This window comes from Protopterus annectens, chromosome 8.part0 (genome assembly GCF_019279795.1).
Source record: "Protopterus annectens isolate FY-2018-M chromosome 8.part0, PAN1.0, whole genome shotgun sequence".
Classification (NCBI taxonomy): Eukaryota; Metazoa; Chordata; order Ceratodontiformes; family Protopteridae; genus Protopterus; species Protopterus annectens.
The window spans coordinates 780,696,923-780,717,133 of NC_056741.1; the positions used below are offsets into that span (position 1 = coordinate 780,696,923).

At 38.6% G+C, this 20,211-nt stretch overlaps 1 protein-coding gene across 1 annotated transcript in view; it reads left to right on the plus strand.

The window, feature by feature from the left end:
- Positions 1-11,650: 11,650 nt before the first annotated feature.
- The window catches only part of LHX9 (LIM homeobox 9), a 67,831-nt gene continuing 59,270 nt past the window's right edge, over positions 11,651-20,211 (plus strand). The window contains exon 1 of the mRNA XM_044080250.1: positions 11,651-11,775. The gene's annotated coding sequence lies outside the window, so the exon portion shown is untranslated. The remainder of the gene's footprint in view (positions 11,776-20,211) is intronic.

The window sequence follows — 20,211 nt, forward strand, 5'->3', positions numbered from 1 at the left end:
GATGATCCCATGTCTGTATGGGGAAGCATGTATATGACAAAGCTGTGGCAGAACTGCATCATGGTAGTTTATATATAGGTGTACTGGTAAGGCAATTTGTCCTATAATCAGAAGTTATATTGTCAGAAGAAGATTAAATTACTTTTGACAGTCAGGTGAATGGTATGGGAAAGTCTACAAATGTGGTGTGTCCCATCATGATGAAGAAATAGTAATGGGATCAGCAATACAAGGAGAAGATACAATAATACTGAGGTTATTAATGTAATCTAACAGTGAATTTGTGGGCTGAAATACATGTGCACTGTCAGCCAGACTATTACTGCCTAATAGTGAAAAACTTCTCTAAAGCAAATTTCACACTCCTCAAAACCGAGGTGGAATCCTTCAAAGCCCCCGGGCTTGTGGAAAATATGGCCCAGACCGCAGAATCCTTTATAAATGCATTCTATGAACACCTTCAGGAATGCATGGATCATGCAATCCCAAATAAAACCAAGACCCAATCCTCCAAAGGCAGAAGTCCTGTCTGGTGGACCCCAGCCATAAACAAACTATACAATAGAAGGAGGAAGCTACTACATGATAGAGCAAAATCCCAAAAAGGGAAGGCATCTCTGATCAGTATTAGCAAAAAACTATGGGCACTCATAAAATCGTCTAAGGCCAGCTTTGAGAGAAAAATTGCACAGGACACTAAGGATAATCACAAGGCTTTCTTTAGTTATGTTAGGAACTTGGGTGGGAATTCCCAGATATGCTCAGAGTTAGTCCAAAATGACAAAAAATACACTGAACCCACAGACATTGCCAACATCCTAGCTGACAGGTTCAGCGCAAACTTCTCCCCACCAAAAGGGCAAATATCTATCCCAGCAGAGTGCTGCCCCCCTGACATCTCAGATGCTCAGGTAAGAGCCGCCCTCTCCAAAGCAAAAAACACAGCATCAATGGGACCAGACGGTGTCCTGGGCTGCATCCTATATAAACTCCAAGAAGAGCTAAACCCAAACATAAAACTACTGTTCAATCTCAGCCTTACTACAGGATGTGTACCCAAAGAGTGGCGTACAGCAACAGTGGTCCCTCTCCACAAAGGTGGTGCCTCAACAGATCCTGGAAACTATCGCCCCATAAGCCTAACTAGCTTGGTCTGCAAAGCTATGGAAAGGATCATCATGGACCTCATAAATAAAGATATTGGGGACCTACAGATACTGGATCCTACCCAGTTCGGCTTTGTTAAAGGCAGATCCTGCCTCTTAAACCTGGTCGATTTCTTTGAAACAGTCTCCAAGGCCATTGACGAGGGGAAGGTGGTCCACACAGCCTACCTGGACCTCGCAAAAGCCTTTGATACAATACCCCACTTGGGCATTATAGATAAGCTCACCAGCTTAAATATAAACCCCTATGTCACTAGATGGGTTGCAAACTGGCTCAAGGACAGAACCCACATGGTTAGAATTGCTGGAGCCATGTCACACTCCAAACCAGTTACAAGTGGTATCCCACAAGGCTCAGTCCTGGGACCTCTCTTGTTCGGTATATATTTCTCGGAGGTACAGGCCAACACGGAAGGACTGTGGCTGACCAAGTTCGCAGATGACTGCAAACTGGGTGCCATAATCGACTCTCCAGCCGACACAAGCATCCTCCAAAAGGGCCTCATAGAAACAGACAACTGGTGCCAGAGCCATGGCCTCAAGCTAAACGCCAAAAGTGTATAGTCATCCCTTTGGCAAAACAAAGTGCCCACAAATTACCACATAGGTGGTAATCCTTTAAGTACAGAAGAAGTAATTAGGGACCTGGGAACCCAAGTTGATAGCAATCTCTCATTTGACAACCACATGGCCAAAGTGGTTAGAAAAACATTTTATATAGCCCACCTAATCATGAAGGGATTCACATCTAGATCAGGGGAGGTCATTTTGCCTCTTTACTCATCCCTCATCAGGCCCATAATTGAGTACAATGCCCCTTTTGGGATGTACCTTACCAGACACTGGCAGCAACTGGAAAGACCCCAAAAGTACCTTACCAAGAGGATCAAAGGGCTCAAACAGATGCCATATGCTGCCCGGTTAAAGAAACTCCAGCTCTACTCAGTGGCATACCGCCTGCTCAGAGGCGATCTGTGCCTGACGTATAAAGCCATGTCCAACCCGGAATTAATGGACATGCTGCACCTCAGAAAATCCAAATCCCATCAAGCTACACGCTTGAGAGACTTGAACCTCAGCACTGAAATAAATAGGACATGCTGGAGGGACAGATTCATAACCCAGAGGCTCCCTTCACTCTGGAATAAAATCCCAGTCCAGGTTAGGCAGTCCCTCATTGACTCTCTTCAAGAGGAATCTTGATGAGTGGATGGGAGATCATAGGTTTACCCCGGATATCACTTCTGTGTCACTGTTAGACAGAGGCACAGTATACTAACCTCGGTAAAGGACATAGCAAAATTAATTCAAAATGGGTGGCGTAAGCCAAACACACTCTGGCTAGGCTTATAAATGCCTTAGGGCAGATAGCCTAGTATGAACCTATGAAGCTAATACTGTAGACAATGTAAAACATTCATCTTGTTTCATTGTAGCACCACTGGAAAACTCAGGCTATATACTTGAGTAGAATTATATATGGTGATTATGCCTTGTCCATCATCGAGTATGCCACAGAGATACAGCATCTCTGCAAAACCTGATTTTTAAAGGAAAAAAACTCTTTCATTGTTGCTAAATAGAATCATTTGACTGCTTGTCATCCCTGTGTCTGAGTGTGTCTCTGTATTTTTTCACCATGTACTCCAGTTCCTCCCACATCTTAGGATCATAGCACTGTAAAAACTAGCGATCATCTACATTACCTATATCTGAGTTTGTGTCCTGCAATGAAGCAGTAGTCCATGCAGGAGTGGTCCTTTGTCTTGTGCCCTTGCCTGCTGGGATAGGATGCAACTCATCAGTGAACCTGAGTAAGATAAGTCTATCGGACAATAAACGAATGAAGAAATAAATGAGTGAGTTAATGTTTTTATCTGATGTTGATTTTCATGAAAAATCTGAATTTCCATTCTCTATGTCTTTTGTCGTAATCTTTTCATCTGGCTCTGAGGATATATGGAATAGAGCCATGTCATTAGACAATAACGTGAGTTTGTTAAAAAAAATGTTTTTTAAATTGTTTAAATGTTATTAAAGAACACACTACCACACAATAAAATGACATAAATATGTGAAGTGCAAGAAGAGCTTGATAACATGAATTCAACTAATTTTAAATTATGTACGTATTGAGCCCAAATTTTAAGAAATGTTCCAGCAGCTGTCATTGTTATCAGTAATGATATTTGACCCCACGGCCTTTGCAGATGGGCCACATAGGAGTATAGGTAGGAATATTTTCCAATATAAAAAATAAGTGCAGTGAGATCTAATGCAACTGAATAAAGCCAATGCAATGCCACCCTTAAAAGGTCAGCACCTTTGTATAATCCCAAGAACCAAAAAAGGATATCAGTAATGGGTGGTATAAAGTCAGGCATCGCAAAAGCAGTTCTGGACTAAGCTTATTGCCAAATACTATAAAAAAATGAAAACTCTTACAACACATGACAGAAATCACCATTCTCCACCTGACTCCTCTAAACAAAGTCCCTTACTTCTACCCTACAGATAAAGTGACATATCTAAGTGTTTGGAAAAGTGTACCCTCTTATACCCAGTGAAGCTCTAGGGAGGTGCATAGCTAAAGCATTGCCATTCATGACGTATATCCAGGATAGACAGTTCAAGTGTTTCAATTTAAAATGGTAAAATGGGTCAGGTTCACGAAGGGTTGAAGCTTTATATAGATCTGATAAACTTCCCTGCTTTAAAGTGAAGTCCTCACTTGTTCCTACACCAGTTAATACAAAGGGGCTGAAGAAGGTGGTGAAAGTTGTGCAGTTGTAAATATTTCCACCAAAACCATCACTGCTTGCCTAACTGGGATTGAGTCTTTTCTGTACTACGCAGTTCAGATATAAGAAGGAATAAAGGTCACACCAAAACATAAAGCCCCCTCCTCCTGCCCATTCTGCCTGGTAAAAAGGTTTCCCTTGACTGCAGTAGCTGGTATTATTTCAAATTCTGTCAATCAGTGACAGTCCTGACTTCGGTAACTCCTAGTCACATTGTTCCATAGTCCTGAGTTCCACACTTACCACTAGTCTGTACCTAAGTTGAATAGGGGAGACTTATGAATTACTATTCACTCTACCTGTACCATTATTGGTTTGGGACTCATCCTGGCCTGAAGATAATGGTTGTACTTCACTACTTTGATAAAGCTACTTAAGTCAGGGGAGCCCAGTATTCACATACCTGTGGGGTGTAGCATCTTTCATTTTGCTATTCTGGAAATTGAAGATTCCCACAGAAAATCAGACACCAGTTTCTGTAATGAATATCTTTGTATGTCTCCATGGATCCATGATATGTTTTTTGTTTTTTTTTCAAAAATAGAAATTTGGACAATAGAAACATACCTGCATCTGTGATTTTGTCCATTTCTTGGGAAGAGAATGAATGCAGCACTGAATCTAAAGAATACTTTTCAGATGGTAGGCTCTCATCATTAATAGAGACCTCTGGTTGGGTTTGTGAATTACACTATTAGTGTTTTTTCATTACAGTAGATAGAAGATCATGTTACAGAATCATAGCAAGTTCAACGTTACTGAGTCTTGTGATCATTATGTCTTGCCTTTTCTCACCCTAGACTGTGCCTCCACATTCAAGGAGAGCTAAGCAGCCAAGGCAGGAATTAATTTATAAATGTCCATCCAATTATCTGTGTTCCAGATGGAGGATGATAGTGTATCACATTGCTTTATCTGCAGGAGTTTATCCATTTGTGATGAAATGCTGTGTAACAGATTGGTTTCCCCTCCTTATGTTATTGATTTGCTAGAGCAGGTTTAGCTCCCTTATTCGGACATTTGTGAGATTGCTTAATTTGTGAAGATACAAAAGATCCTAGACTACTGGGTCCAATATTGCTTGGAAGGCAAGGCATGCATCTCCTCTGAGAAGCTTATAAAACGCAGAAAAGAAGGGCAAAGCTTCTAGTATTTTCTGGTGGGTTATGCATTTTAAGCCTGTGATCATTTTTGTTAAGAACCACACGGCGTCTTTCCAGGTGTATGATATATTTGGTAAGGTAGATCCCAAAGGGGGCAGAAGAAGGATATGAACCCTCCCCCATGCCTTCACAGGAGGCTACAACCAAAATGCACTACCTTAGATCACTTAGACTGTTTGGCCATCCTGACAACTGTTTGAGGCAGGATGCTTTCTGTTATAGTTGAGTACAGCAACAGAACCTGCTAAACTCTGATCTGTATTTCCTCTTTATAGTTTGAGATTTAAGAGGATCATATATGCAAATTATTTATTTCAAGATACATGTAGCTGTTATAGTTCTTATCTGTTGAAAGTACAAATATAGGGAAATGTATGTATGTGGTTCTTTATATGTTCCAGATGCATACAAGTAACTGAGCTTAACATGCAGACTTTATGCCATACAATGCTCTTCTAACAGTATATGCAACATTCAAAACATACATTTCACTCAAGTGAGTAGTTTGCTATATTATTTATTAATTTGGTATTTGCTAAGTGGGATAGTGGAGTGATACTAAGTAAATCCATTTCAGTCAAGGTCTGAGTCATAACACAAAGGTTATAGAATAAAAAATAACTAATCAGCAGGCATGCCATGAGATACTTAACCTGTACTACAGAATACATAACAACATGTGCAGGGAAGGGCACATTGTTAGATAGTTTCAGCAGCATATTATAGACCAATTTTACCTCCCCTTGTACAGGGTTAGGACTAAATGTAGGTGGCGGTGTGATGGACTGCTAAAAACTAAAATTAACGGTATTATGTATTTGTTTTGTGAGTGGTGAGAGAAAAGAAACAAGACAGATAAGGCATAGCAGCCCCCCCCCCCCACACACACACACACACGCACGCACGCACGCACATACACACAAACGCGTGCGCGCCGCAGAATATGCTGCAAAGCAATATATTTAATCATACAAGGTGCAGTAACTTCAGCGTGATAGCTGGAGGGATGACAGTAACTAGTGGATTTGCAGGAAAGTATTTAATGCTGAAATGAAAAGATGAAATGTTGGCAATGAAACTTAATATCTCCCTTCCTTGTATATACGGGCACGACTCAGTCATACAGCTCCATCCAGAAATAGTATTATTCCTTGTCTGACATATTCCAGTCCATTTATACCATTATCCAGGTCTGGAGATCTGTCGTCCCTTGAAGGAGTCCAGTGATACCTTCTTTCATATAAAACAGGTCATGAACGGATTGGGGTTGAGATCAGACACTAATTCTCTTGAGTCTCACTTTATTTAGGATCATGACTCTTAACCTCTTAGCACAAGAAATCTGGACAAATCCAAAAATAATGGGGAAACAAAGGAAGGTCCAAAAATAAGGACAAATTTGAAATATTGCTCTTATAAACTTAAAAAGTTGTTAGACTAAAAGGTTTTGTGTTTCCCTGCATTTTTTTAAAGGTTATGCAGTATGAAACTCAAATGCTTGTCATTATTTATTGAATCAATCTTCATTTATTTGCCAAAAAATTACACATTTTATGAAGAAGAGACCAAAAATATGAGGCAAAAATCTGGACATTCTGCGAAAATGTGTTGATCCGTTAATATATTCAATAATAAATTATATGCATGCTCGATGCCGTTCACCCCACCCAGCTGTTACTGAGGGCAGTAGAATATGAAAAGAACCCCCATGAGACCTTGCCAAAAAGGAAGCTGACTGCTGAAAGGTTTGCACTTATACGATTATTTATTTCCTTTGTTGACTGAATAAATAAGCAGGCGTTGCTGTTTGTTCAATGTATCTGTCATTTGTTTGTTTCTTTGTTTTGTATTAGTGCTTAGGTTTTAAACACTTAAATAAACTTGAACCGAAACTGCACCTTTTTCAGTCACGACTTGGGCCAAATATCTAGATGAATAATCTCTCATGATGTATACCAGTAAACAGTTCGATATTCCTGAATACATCCATACCTCTCAACCTCTTAGCTCAAGAAATCTGGACAAAGCCTAAAATAATGAGGGGCAAAGCTCCAAAAATAGAGACAGATTTTGAATATTGCTCTTATAAACTTAGAAAATTGCTAGAATAACAAGATGTGTGTTAGCATGCATTATCTGAAGGATACGAAGTCTCTATTTCAATTATCTGTGATCTGACAGAAAAGTACACATTTATGTGGAGCAGATCAAACATATGAGGCGAAAATCTGGACATTCTGCGAAAATCTGTAGTTGAGAGGTATTCATTAAACTCCTCTGTGTTTTGAGAGTATGCTCGCAGCTCTATCTAGCGTCTGATTCCTACACCTTATACATTGTTGAATTGTGATTCCCCTAACTTATGTAATTACGTGATTTCCAGCGGTTTGGTCAGGATCTTTTTTTTCCTACTCATCCAGCAGTCTGTGTGGCAGGTGCCAGAAAGCACATTTTAACTACTCATGCAAAAAAGTAAACGTGTTACAAATATAGCAGATTTAACACAAACAGCAACAATACCTTTAAGGTAGCGCGTTTGTGTCAGAATGCTGAAACATATTATACATGCAAACAAGAATCACTCTAGCATAAGCAAGTGGATGAAATTTTGAAAATGTCTAGCTGTTAGCGCAGAGGTTGGACAATGGACTGCTACAGGCATGCTTCCTGCGTCCAAAGAGCAAGGTTAGATTCATTCTTCCTTCATTCCATCTAGTGCTAAAGAATACTAGACAAAGCCTAAAATAATGGAGTGAATGCCCAGAAGCAGGCAGAGAATTAAATATTGGTTCTATAAACGTTAGAAAAGGGCTAGAATTGATGTTTTACCATTAGAGTACGTTTTCGGAAGGTTGTGAACTTTGAAACTCAAATGTTTGTTTGTATTTAGTGACTTCAGTTCTCGACTAGTTTGCCAGAACGTTTTTAAGAGTAATAGACCAAAAATATGAGGCAAACTATGGGCATTCTGCAAAATTCCTGGCATTTGAAATGCATACTAATTTCCTTAATGTCTGATTCTAAACAAGTCACTTAACACACAGCAGGGATGTAGGAAGAAAATTCCATTTTGTACTGACCAGCTCTTTTTACTGGCCCCCTCCCAACCAACCTGGCTTCTACAAATGGTCACATGGAAAAATGTTGCTATCCCCCAGCAGTTAAAAAGGGCACACATCATTTCCAGCAGTCACCTCTAAAACTATTAAAGATATTGCTTTTAGATTACCAATCTTCTCTGTAAGCAAGTTGTGTACCCATTAGAGGGTTCACTTAGGCAGTTATAGACATAATATAGCCTTTAAAAGTTACAATGTTTCTGAGTGATGCAAATAAAAAATGAATTCTGTAGAGTACAAAGAGTATGTCTAGCTACACCCTTGACCCACAGTAGCCAGGTTGTACTCTAAAAAATGCATTCTGTAGAGTACAAAGAGTATGCCTGGCTACACCATTGACCCACAGTAGCCCTAAACGCTGCCCACCACACACGAGCGCACACACAAACACACACGCACACAAACACTACAAACACTGAAGGACCGTTACCCTACTTGTGGACGAAGCTTGACCTCTAGAGCTCCGACTGCCCGAGCTTCAACCTACCAACAATCAGAGTTCCTCCATAGGAAATCACTTTCGGCGAGTTGTGCCAGAAGTGACTCGCTTGGTGGGGGGGGGGGGATTTTTCGAGTAAGTGCGACTTTGGAATTGGTATATATAAGTTCGGGGGGAGCGAAGGCTTGCCCCATATCGGGGAGTGCCCACCCTGCAAAAACACTAAAAAAATGGTTTTCAAGAAGATGTTTTCGGCGAAGCCACAGAGGCACGTGTGCCCATCGGTTTAACCGGCTAACGAATGAATCTTAAATACGAATGCGACTATAGGTCTTTATCTGGTAATTTCAGTATTGCAATTCTGATTTGTTACCAAGAGGCAAATCAAGATACAGCTAAATAATATAATATTGAGATACGTGCAATATTCTGAAGCGGGAGAGAAATGGCACAGTCCCCACTGCTAATCTCGTTTGTAGTACAATTAAAATGGTTAATTTGCTCTGGTTATTCTTGTCATCTGGTACCCTAGTATGCTAAATAATAAAACACTTTATTTATATAATATATATATATATATATATATATATATATATATATATTCCACTCACATTGTAACTCTTTTTAAAAATATATTTACATGGTTTTCCAAACACAACTAACAGAGGAGTATATTACAATATTTTAAAACATCATTCTTCATTATATCAAAAACGGTTTCCTTTTTAAACGCACTTGCGCACCTGTCCATGCTCGAGCGCACGCGCGCGCGCACACACACACACACACACACACACACACACACACACGTCGAAATCGTGTTAGCAGAAGTATACAATATTATTTTATATAAACTGTTCATTTGGATACTCCACGATGTTTATCCATAGCAGAAAGGAAGTTTAAGCCCAGTAATGCTAAATATTAATGTCTGGCATACACATTTTAATTTCTTGGCATTAAGAATTTATTTGTTAAGTTTTAATATTATAACCTGGAGGTATTTCATTCTGTAGTCGAAATCTGAAAAGCAGTCTTGGAAGCAGAACACAGTCTGCCTATAGATAGTAGTACACTTGGGAGTTTGCTAAGTTTTGCAGATAGTTTGCATCACCCCAGTACTGTATTTGCTGTAAAAGTTAAGTTGCTGGTTTGTCAGGCTTTCGCCTTCCAAAAAATGCCTGCTAAATCATGATTCACCTTCTTATTGAAAAGCTTATTTGATTGATTGATTGATTGATTGATTGATTGATTGATTGACTGATAAAAAAAATATTTATTTTGAGTTGTGTAGTATCACTGGAATGGTCTGGCTTATGAAGAGTAATAGAAGTTTAATAAGAGAAAATACATACATAAATAAATAAATAAATAATATACACAACCGGTTACAAGGTAAGCCCAATTAAACCCAACTAATGCAGCACTTTAAATCAAGTAAGGCAGTCAAATCAACACAAATAGCCAGAAAGAAATGCATGTGGGAGACAAATGAAATATCAGTTGTTCACAAAAAAGCTACTTACACATAAATTAAATTATAGACTCAATAAAGGGTGACAATTTTAAACAACTAAGGAAATCTGAAGTACTAGTCACAATAATTCAGATTCCTGCCTTTCAGCTGTTGTTCGCAACTTATAGGACAACAGAAGCTTGCAGAATCATAGAATAGACTGATTGCCAATATTGTAGCAAAAAAGAAAAGAAAAGAATTTCTACCAGACTATATCTTGCAATTCCTTTAGAGTGAGCTTTACCTTCCAACTTGAATCTGTCTCTCCTGAGACAGGATTGCACACAATGTGCCATACAAGTTTGGATGTGCTGCTAGAAGGGTTATTCGAACCTTAAGTCCGTAGTCAGGGGAAAATCGTATTTTGCCCATCTTTGAGGATTTCCCGTGTATTCATTTTGAGGGATACAGAATATATGAGGAGGCACCCAATGCAACCAAACAAAACGTGTAACAAAAGGAACATTCTAAAATAATGGGATGCACAGATTTCTTCCTTGGCCTTCTCCCTTCTTCTTTATTCTAAATAAACCCTTAGACTTTTCAGTAGACTAGATGTATGTATATATGTATGTATGTCATACCTCTAAACTGCCAAGATTTTTGCCTCATATTTTTGGTTCATGCCTCATATTTTTTCTAGAAAATCACTGAGGATTGAAGTCACTAAATAATGACAGACATTTGAGTTTCAGACATCATATCCTTAGAAGATACGTGCCAATGCGAAACCTATTATCATTCTAGCAATTTTCTAATTTTATATGAGCAATATTTAAACTCCGTCCCTATTTTGGGCCTTTGTCCCACATTATTTTGACTTTGTCCAGATTTCTTGCTCCAAGAAGTTGACAGGTATGATATGATGTATGTATGCATTTATATAAGTAGAATTCGGCAGCAAAGTTTGTGTAGAAGCCGGCCACTGTTTTAATTATTGTCAGAATTTTCTTACTAAATGGCACATCGCACATGCTTCTTTTGTTTATGTTGACAATTTACGCAGTGAGCAAGGTTTTATAGATTACAGTCAGTAAAAGGTTTTAAATCTAAATGCACAGAAATGCCACTAAGATTAGTAGTTTTATGCATCAAACCAGTTTGTGGGTGTTCAGCTGACTAAATAAATGCTTTAAAGTGTATTTCTTATTTCATTACAACCAAGTTAATCAGTTAAGGGGTATGATTTGCGGGTTCATATTCCAGCTTGTCCGTTTCCCCTTCTTTAATTCCACCCTCAGCATAAAAAAACAATTAATTTGTGTTTAAGAAAGACTTTGTGGTAAAAAATACTTGATGGCTCTCAACCGTATAAATGACAGGTATCTGGCTGCCTTTCAGTGCAGGTCAGAGGTTAGACACGCGCGTCAGCTGTGTATCAGTCCTAAAGAAGTGAAAAACAGCCCGTCCACCAAGCAGCTGGTTTATTTTAATGAACCGTGGGACTTTCCATAAGAATCAAGCATCAGTCCTCCACTACTGATTGTGAGATCCTCACAGCTCCCTTCTTCAAAATATTCCTCACTCACTGGGGCTTCTTTGCTGCACCGAGAAACTGCGGAGGTTTCAAGGTAAGATGCTCTTGTGAACTCATTAGTTTCATCTAATGTTTGGAGTCTCGCAGAATGTATGCCTCCCGCTTTTGTGATAACTGGCATTAAGTACTGATGATTAAACTGTTTTACAGAGGTTGAAAAATAATCATCCGGAATTACGAAAACACCCTTGAAAGTGCTTATATGCATACGCTGACTTTTATATTAAGAAAACTATTCAGTTTTATAGAAGCCAAGTAAACAAGTTGATAGCTCAGTTTGTGTGTGTGTGTGTGTGTGTGTGTGTGTGTGTGTGTGTAGCCTCATGATTAACAAATGCGGAATATATCCTTCTCATATTGAATGCAATACCCATACAGTATTATGTTTGTTTATTTTCTGGTTTGACGCAAATGCTGAAAAGCAAAGCCCTTTTCCCATGGTTTATGATGGTGGGGAACAGGAGGTGAGCGTTAGTGACATGAAATGTATATTTCTATCTGAGACATATGAGGAGCACCATGAAACTGTGACTATAACCATGTCACCATTTACTTTTGGCCTGGGGGAAACCACAGCACCCAATTAGTTAATGATCCAGGAATCATTTAAGGCTGGATTATACCAAATTGAAATCAGTAAAGGGGCACTGTGATTAATTATAGTAGCCCTGCATTCGTTCTCAGGAAAGAAAACTGTACATGAAAAGAATATCTCGCAGAAGTAGTATGTGTTTAAGGAATGTTCCACGTATTTCCATTTTGTGGATCCTATAATTGCTTGCCAAAGCAAAGTGGTCAGTGGAATGCGCACGTCTCCCTTATGCCATTTCACTAACCAATAAAGGCATTTGCCTTCTATTTTTCCTTACGGGCGATTGCTCTACAACAATATCTGTGGTCGAAATCAACTAATTGTTTGCATTCAAGAATATGAACACTAGCAGGCTGCTAAAAATCAAAGCAAGGTTTCCCAAGTTAAAGCCTATAACCAGTGTAAACCTGCTTAAACTGCTGCATATTCAGCAACAAGATTTTACTTAAATTCTACATCAAAACGGGAAAAGGCGTGAATACAATTGCATTAACCCTTTATTAAGGACGTGTTTCAGGTTCACTTTTAACACTTTAAAATAATCTTTATCGGTTTATTTCCATGCAAAAGGCTTTACAAGCTTATCTGTATACATTTTCCGTAGACAAATGAAATTGGGAAAATGATATTTTGGTTACGATCAAATATTTAGAAAAAAATCTTTTAATTGACGAGAAGAGCAGGTACAGTCAAAGAGACAAGGCAAAAACCTCGAGTCTCAGATCAGTCTACTAAAGTTAACATAATATCGCTTGCCCTCAAATAAAAGATCATACAATAATTAAGCGCATCTTAATCCTTGTGCGAATGTTTTTTTATCAGTCAGTCACTTAGAGTTTATTAAAGTGCTTGCATACGTCTAACCATTATGCAAATAATTTAAACAATTGAAAAAAGTGAAAGCTGTGTAATGCTCATTTTTGAGTATGACAACTAGGCATGTTTGTATATCTCAAAAAACGTTATTGTGCCAAGTGACCAGGAATCATCGATCATATCAAGCTAAGGTTTCCACATTTCCAGGTCTCCAAAATAGGGCATTTTATAGAGGCATAAGATTTTGCAAGATAAACTATGCAAATAATCAGTGCAAATACCTTGATTTTGTTCTGGTCCAAAATAAAAGCTTACTCTTGTAGAAGTTGAGTTGTTTCCTGTTGATTTATATAATATTAAGATACTTCGGGTGCAAAATAATTGATTTATGCAACTATTGGAGGAAGCTTAAGAAATATGTTTTGTCCAAGAATTTGTGTAGATTTATCATTTTTCGTGTTTTCTCGCAAGACGCAGCTACACAAACAGGGTTGTTCCGCCTAAACAGACGGGTAACAATCCTATATAAAGCCAAAATAATGAAAAGGTGAACAGATTGAAAAACATTTTTGTGTCTGGGATCAGGAGTATTAACAATGTATTTTAGCAGAATAGTCTTTATTTTGGTTAAGGTGACTGCACAGAATGTTTCCCCTTCTAAATGTTGCAGACGTTTATTATTTAACCAACTAATTAGTATTACTACAAATGCGCCATGGTGGTACCATTCACTAAGATCTTCCTTTGTTCTGAGGGAGGAAAGTAGTAGTGGCGACACATTTGTCCCCACGAAGAAATTAATATTGCATTGCCAATTGAATATGAGCACTGCGATGCACTGCTGAGATTTCATAAACTGCTCTGTGCCATTCAGATGTTTCAGTGAAAAGCATGCATTATTAACAGATGCTGCACAGTAGTCTGTGTCACCTCTGAAATGCCATCCCATCATATACTGCATGGCTCCTTGTTTGCCTACAGGTGTTAAGGGCTGCAGGCTTTGTCCACAAGCATTGTACTAGGTAAAAAAATGTGGCTGTTGATACTTTCACAGCACGGGTCTCTTAAATTCTAAACGATTGACCATAAGGCTACAATTCAGCCGTCCCCGATTAAACGTGTTGCTTAAATGGTGGGGATCCAAAGTAGTCCCATATACTGATGTTGCAATTTTAACCAAATTGCTATCCGAATGCAAATTGTTAACCAGGCAAGTGGGTTAATCTATAGTCCCAGAACCTTTTTAGCCGGGATCCAGCCGGTCCCGGCCAGGGGGAGGGGACAAGGGTAAATCAAAAAATAATAACAATGTAACCAGTCAAGCAGCAGCAGTGTGTTTGGGAGAGGATGGATGGGGTGGACTACCCGGAGAAAACCCCACGAAGACAACGGGAATATAAAAACTGCACTCAGTGACTGGAAACTCAGGACTAAACCCCAACCTGGTAGCTCAAATACTTGTAGTGACCCCCCCCCCTCCAAAAATGTAGCTTGTCACAGGAAAACAAACGCAAAATGCTGTAGTTTGCAGGTGACTACACATGTTTAGCCTTTCTAATCTTTTGCTTATTAGTGTTTTCTTATTGTCAATGCAATATTCGATGGCAATATACACGGGTACGAATAAAAAACAATGTGTTTATATGTACTTCCTTATTTATTGCTTCCTACAATTTTCACATTAAGCTAGTGCAAATAATTGCGGTATACGACAGACGCGCTTCATGTTTAGCATTCTAGAGTAACGAAGCCTCCATAAAATATTCCTATCAGTCATTTTAAACAGTTGGTCATTTCAGCATTTTTAATTGGCAACAGTCAATATTTTGCGCTATTGGGCTGCGGTGGGGATCTTTCTCGCACGCAAACACTGAAAAATATACATAATCACAGGCAATTAAAAAAGATACACCTGTTCGCTGATACAAAACAGTCATTCTGTTGATAAAATTGAGTTAGTTGTGCTTGTGAGGACTGGGAAGGAGGACATTAATTCATTTTAACAGAAACAGTGTACGGGGGTCGGGAACTCGTGTGTTCCGTTCAAACAGCATTTAGTCTTGATGCATAAACAACGGGTTGCACTTTGTGTTATCTTAAATTATCGTTTAGGAACAATAAATGTAAGGTCCTAAAGGCATAATTTGCTTGATATCTGAAATCATGACGTATACTGTCAAGGACGGGAAAATACAAAACCAAAATGAAGCGGTTTCCTTCTTTCTCATTTTATGATGGAGAATACAGTGGACGCAGTTATCTCATTTCATTAAAAAATCCATACCCTCAACCACTGCAGGTATGCGTCAGAGTATATAACGTAACACATTACTGTAAACTAATCAATATTATTTAATTCTGCCCTAAAATGGTTTGTTAGCCAAAAGGATGGCTTTTCTCTGCTCAAAAATGAAGAACAAAGCCAAATTAACGGGGGGGGGGGGGGCAAAGACCCCATCCCAGGAGCATGTTTTAAATATTGCTCTAACTCACTTAGGTCAGTAGGTTTTGCATCAAAGTGGTTTTTGAGTAGTAAATATGAAAAGTTTATATCCGGCATTACTGATTGGCTGTAATCATCGATAAGTCCAGGACAAAAATATGACTCAAAATCAGGGACTTTTGAGAACTACACATGGAAGGCGAAATAATAATAATAATAATAAATAATTGGAACTGATATTGTAAAAATCCAACGCATACCTGAACTTTTGTGTGCAAAAGTTTTTATTGGGTGATGAAAGACATTTCTTCTGACCTCGCCATCACATAATTCACCTTGATTTAGGTGGATTGTGAAGAGCAAGGAAGGATCGTCAATATTCTGGGGTCCTCTGACAACTAGCACCTGTGTTGCACAAATGTTTCGTACCTAGAGTAGATTTTTTTACACCTGAATGTTATTTACGTTATTTATTTCAGTTACCTTAACACCGTCCCCCACGGGGTAGTTTGAGGGTATGCCAGTTGTCTGGGGGGAGGATTTGAACTGCATTATGACATGGACAAAAGAATCCTGAAACTGGTTGATACCAAGGCCTAACTATGGTAGTACGGTCTGATAGCACCGCAGCTGAAAACAAAGTGCTCGTCATCATTTCAATTTATACTTTTAGGTCCACGTTTTATACAGCGGGTCCATTTTATTACAGGAATAATACTTACCTGGTTTGTTTTTTAACCAGGTAAGTAAACTGATCCAGCTCAGACCCGTTTCTGTCATCGCCCAGACTCTATGACAAAGAAGAAAACAATGCACATATAGGCAATTCAAAGTAATAAACAATCCAGATGTTCTTAATAGTGGTAGAAAAAAAGGACGTCCAAAGAAAATTCACAAGGGAAACAGAGAGGACACGGAAAATTCACACATATAGTAACTGGACACTCATAAGCTTAAGCAACCCCAAAGAAGAAGAAGCAATAACAACAGATCCAGGCGTTTCCCACCACATTTCCCGCATCATTGCTTGGCTGTAAACAAACATTTCTCGAGAAAGCTGATGCAAGATTACCCATGGTGTCTTCTGTTTGCTCACTTGTTTAGCTACTGTACGATAGGTTGTTAAGATGACGTTATAACTTCAAAATGCTTACGCAAATCATTTCAAAAAGTCTGAGTATCACTAATTTGTTGATATTATAAAGAGGTCCTTGATTGTTTAAAATGGCAGTCGGTTCGGCTATCACTATGTAAGGACATGGTTGCACTTTTTAAACTGCAACACCTGCATACCATCAATATCCCACAAAAGGAGGCATGGGCTACACTGTAACGCTGGGATATATTTATGTCCAGAAAATCAGTACAAAGGTAGACCAATACAATAAGAAGTCGACCGGCTAGTAAACAGTTGGTCACTTAGGTTTCCTTAGCAAGAATGAATAAATCCACTCATGACACAGATTCCTACCCTAGATTATTGCTGAACAGTCTAAAGTGACAAGTCTGTATAAACTCACACCTCTCAGCTGCTATGATTTACTTATGCCTCCCCCCAGTTATTCTTGCTCCTCATAAATTTATTGATTAACGTTATAAGATAGAAGTGGTTAAGGGTACATATATGGTTAAATAACAAAACCAAGTCTGTAAAAAAGATTCTTTACACCTTAACTATACAGATCTACTGTAATAAGTAATCCTGTTCTGAAAAAAAAAGTGTTCCTCTTTTTTAACATCTCCTCTGATTTTAAAAGCCAGGTCTATGATTTGCAATGCTTAGAGGCTGCGGGATATGCATATTCAACTGTATACTTGAAAGAAATTGTACGTATTTTGGTGGAACACCAGATCAGTGTTTTTTGTCTCAGGGATTGAAAATCCGGAGGCACACTGCCCATTACCTAAGTGGAGTTTGTAAGTTCCCTCCCTGTCTGAGTGGGTTGGTTTCTCGTGGTACTCTAGTTTACTCCCATCTCTTCAAAAACATGACAGTTGATCGGTTGTCCAAAAACTGTGTGTGTGTGTGTGTGTGTGTGTGTGTGTGTGTGTGTGTGTGTGTGTGTGTGTTGCTTTTACCCTTATATTTGTAACTCAAGTACAGACTGAACATTGTTAGTTCACTGACATGCTTAACCAATATTTTTTTTTTCTTCTTTTCTTCTTTCACGTTGTTCCACCAGTTGCTTTGAAATGCCTTAGTGTGAGTTTAATTACAGAATCATGCCTCTGAACCTCTTAGTGCAAGAAATCTCGACAAAGCCATACAAAGGCCCAAAACTAAGGGCAGTTTTTAAACATTGATCTTACAAACTTAAAAAGAGGGTTTGCATTAGTGTGGATTTTCGAATGGATATGAAGTCTGAAACTCAAACGTCTGCCTTTATTTTCTGGCTTCAGTCCTCAATGATTTGCCAATAATTTGCAAGAAACCTACAATTTTATGAGAAAGAGAGCAAAATATGAGGCAAAAAATCTGGAAATTCTGCTAAAATCTGGACAGTTGAGAGGCATGTCACAGCCTATGTTTATCAATGTAATGTAGAACTAAATCTAAATGCTACTGTCTCAGTTAATAATGCTGCCCTCCAGGGGTCCATGTTAATAGTGAACTACGAAGCAGGAAAATTAATCTTTTAATGCACAGCAGAAGAGTAGATATATTCCATATGCGTGCATTTGTGCGAATACTGTTTTTAGAGCTTATCTTTGTTTCGTTCGTTGTCTCTTTTACAAAAAAGTAACAATGCCCCGATTCTCAAAATAATTTAAGTAAAGCAGGTAGAGCCTTTTCAGTGCTGTGATTTGGCTGTTTAACTATAACTGTACAGAGAGGGAGAGAGAGAGACTGAAAGGCACAAGAGGAAAGCACACACACACACACACACACACACACACACACACACACACACACACACACACACACACACACACACACACGTTGCAGCATTTTCCTCTGAATATATTAGCATATATTGTAGTATAGCGAACAATTATGGTTAGGCCAGTACTGCATACATATCATTACCAGCAACGTTTTCACTTCGAGTCCTAAAACTCCATGCTCCTCGCTTATCCATACTGAAAGGGACAGTCACGCGTTCTGTGTTTACCTTTTTTTAAACAATTACTAACCATGTTAAATAATACTGTGTTACATTAATTCATCAATATAACGTTTTATAAGTATACTGTAACATTTTTAAGCATCCAACGAGCTAATCCTAGTTGAAATTGTTAGTAACTGTTCCACATTTTGCCAATGTATTCCACCTTATGAAGGTAGTGCTCCACATTTTGGAGATGGGAGGATGACAGCTATGGTCAGTAGTAAGGTGGGAATCTGGGGTTAAGCGTGTCCGGAAGTCAGGGGAACAGCCTTCTGGCAAGATTTAAACAAACTGACTCGCAGACTCTGTTTAGCAGCATCACCGTATTCAACCCATTCTGTTATTTATAAAAGAAAGAAAGAAATATATGAAACGCTATTCTATGAAACGTATTAGTCTTCTTGGGGCTATAAAGACCCCCAGTTCTTCACAGCATTCCATTCCCTTGCAAATCCGACTTACCCGAGGTGTTACACTCACATGGTGGTAAGCATTCATCCCAACTGTCCTGATTTTTGTAGAATGTCACGCTTTCGGTCTCTCTTAAAATTTATGGTTTTCCGGCAAATCACTGAGGATCAAATTTTACATAGCTTTGAGTTTCAGACTTCAAATCATTCAGAAAAATACAAGCTAACACAAATCATGTTGTTCTAGAAACTCTCTAAGCTGATAAGAGCAGTATTTAAAACCTGTCCCTGTTTTCTGCCTTTGTCTCCCCTTAATTTTAGGCTTTGTCCAGATTTCTTGCCCTAAAAATGAAAGGTATGTAGCAGTGTCTAACCAAAGAAGGTTAGCAAAAGGTTCCGATAACTTATTAGATCATTCCATTAAAGTAATTCAGGCTGAATTAACTGTTTCAAAGTATACAACTGAGGTATAATTCTGAAAGCCTCAGAAAATGTAAACACGTTGTGTTGGTCTGCATTTGCAAAATGAAAACATTGTCTGGGCGTAGTAAAGTGCAGTTAAGTTACACATGCCTTGATTTTCATAAGGTTCGTTTTTAATTTAGCATTTTGATTTCGGCTAGACCTCGGCTCTTGCTTAAACTGCTACTAATGTAACATTTAGGATGACCATTAAACATCTACCAGACTGACAGCAATCAACCACTATATATTTTGCTTAGGACAAAAGAACCACTGAGGAAAACACAGAATAAAAGGATTAGGTGACTTCCCTAGAAGTTTTAAAACAAGCAGAGGTATTTGCTCTTATGCTTTCTGTAAAATATAGGCCACGAGCAAACATGGATTTAGAAGGAGTAGGGGTACAGCCGTAAATGATTTGCATACTGAGTTCTTAAACTACTGTGCTTCCCCCTCCTCCATCCCAACTGCTCTGGTATGGTATATATAATTAAAGCTGTAGAGCATAGAATTAATTGTTCCTAAAGAAGCCTCTAATTAGATGCATAACAGTATATGAAGCATGAGCAACTTTGTGTACAGCTACCGTATTTTCTATCTTATATGTACCTCTTTTTATTCATTCATAGGCCTGATA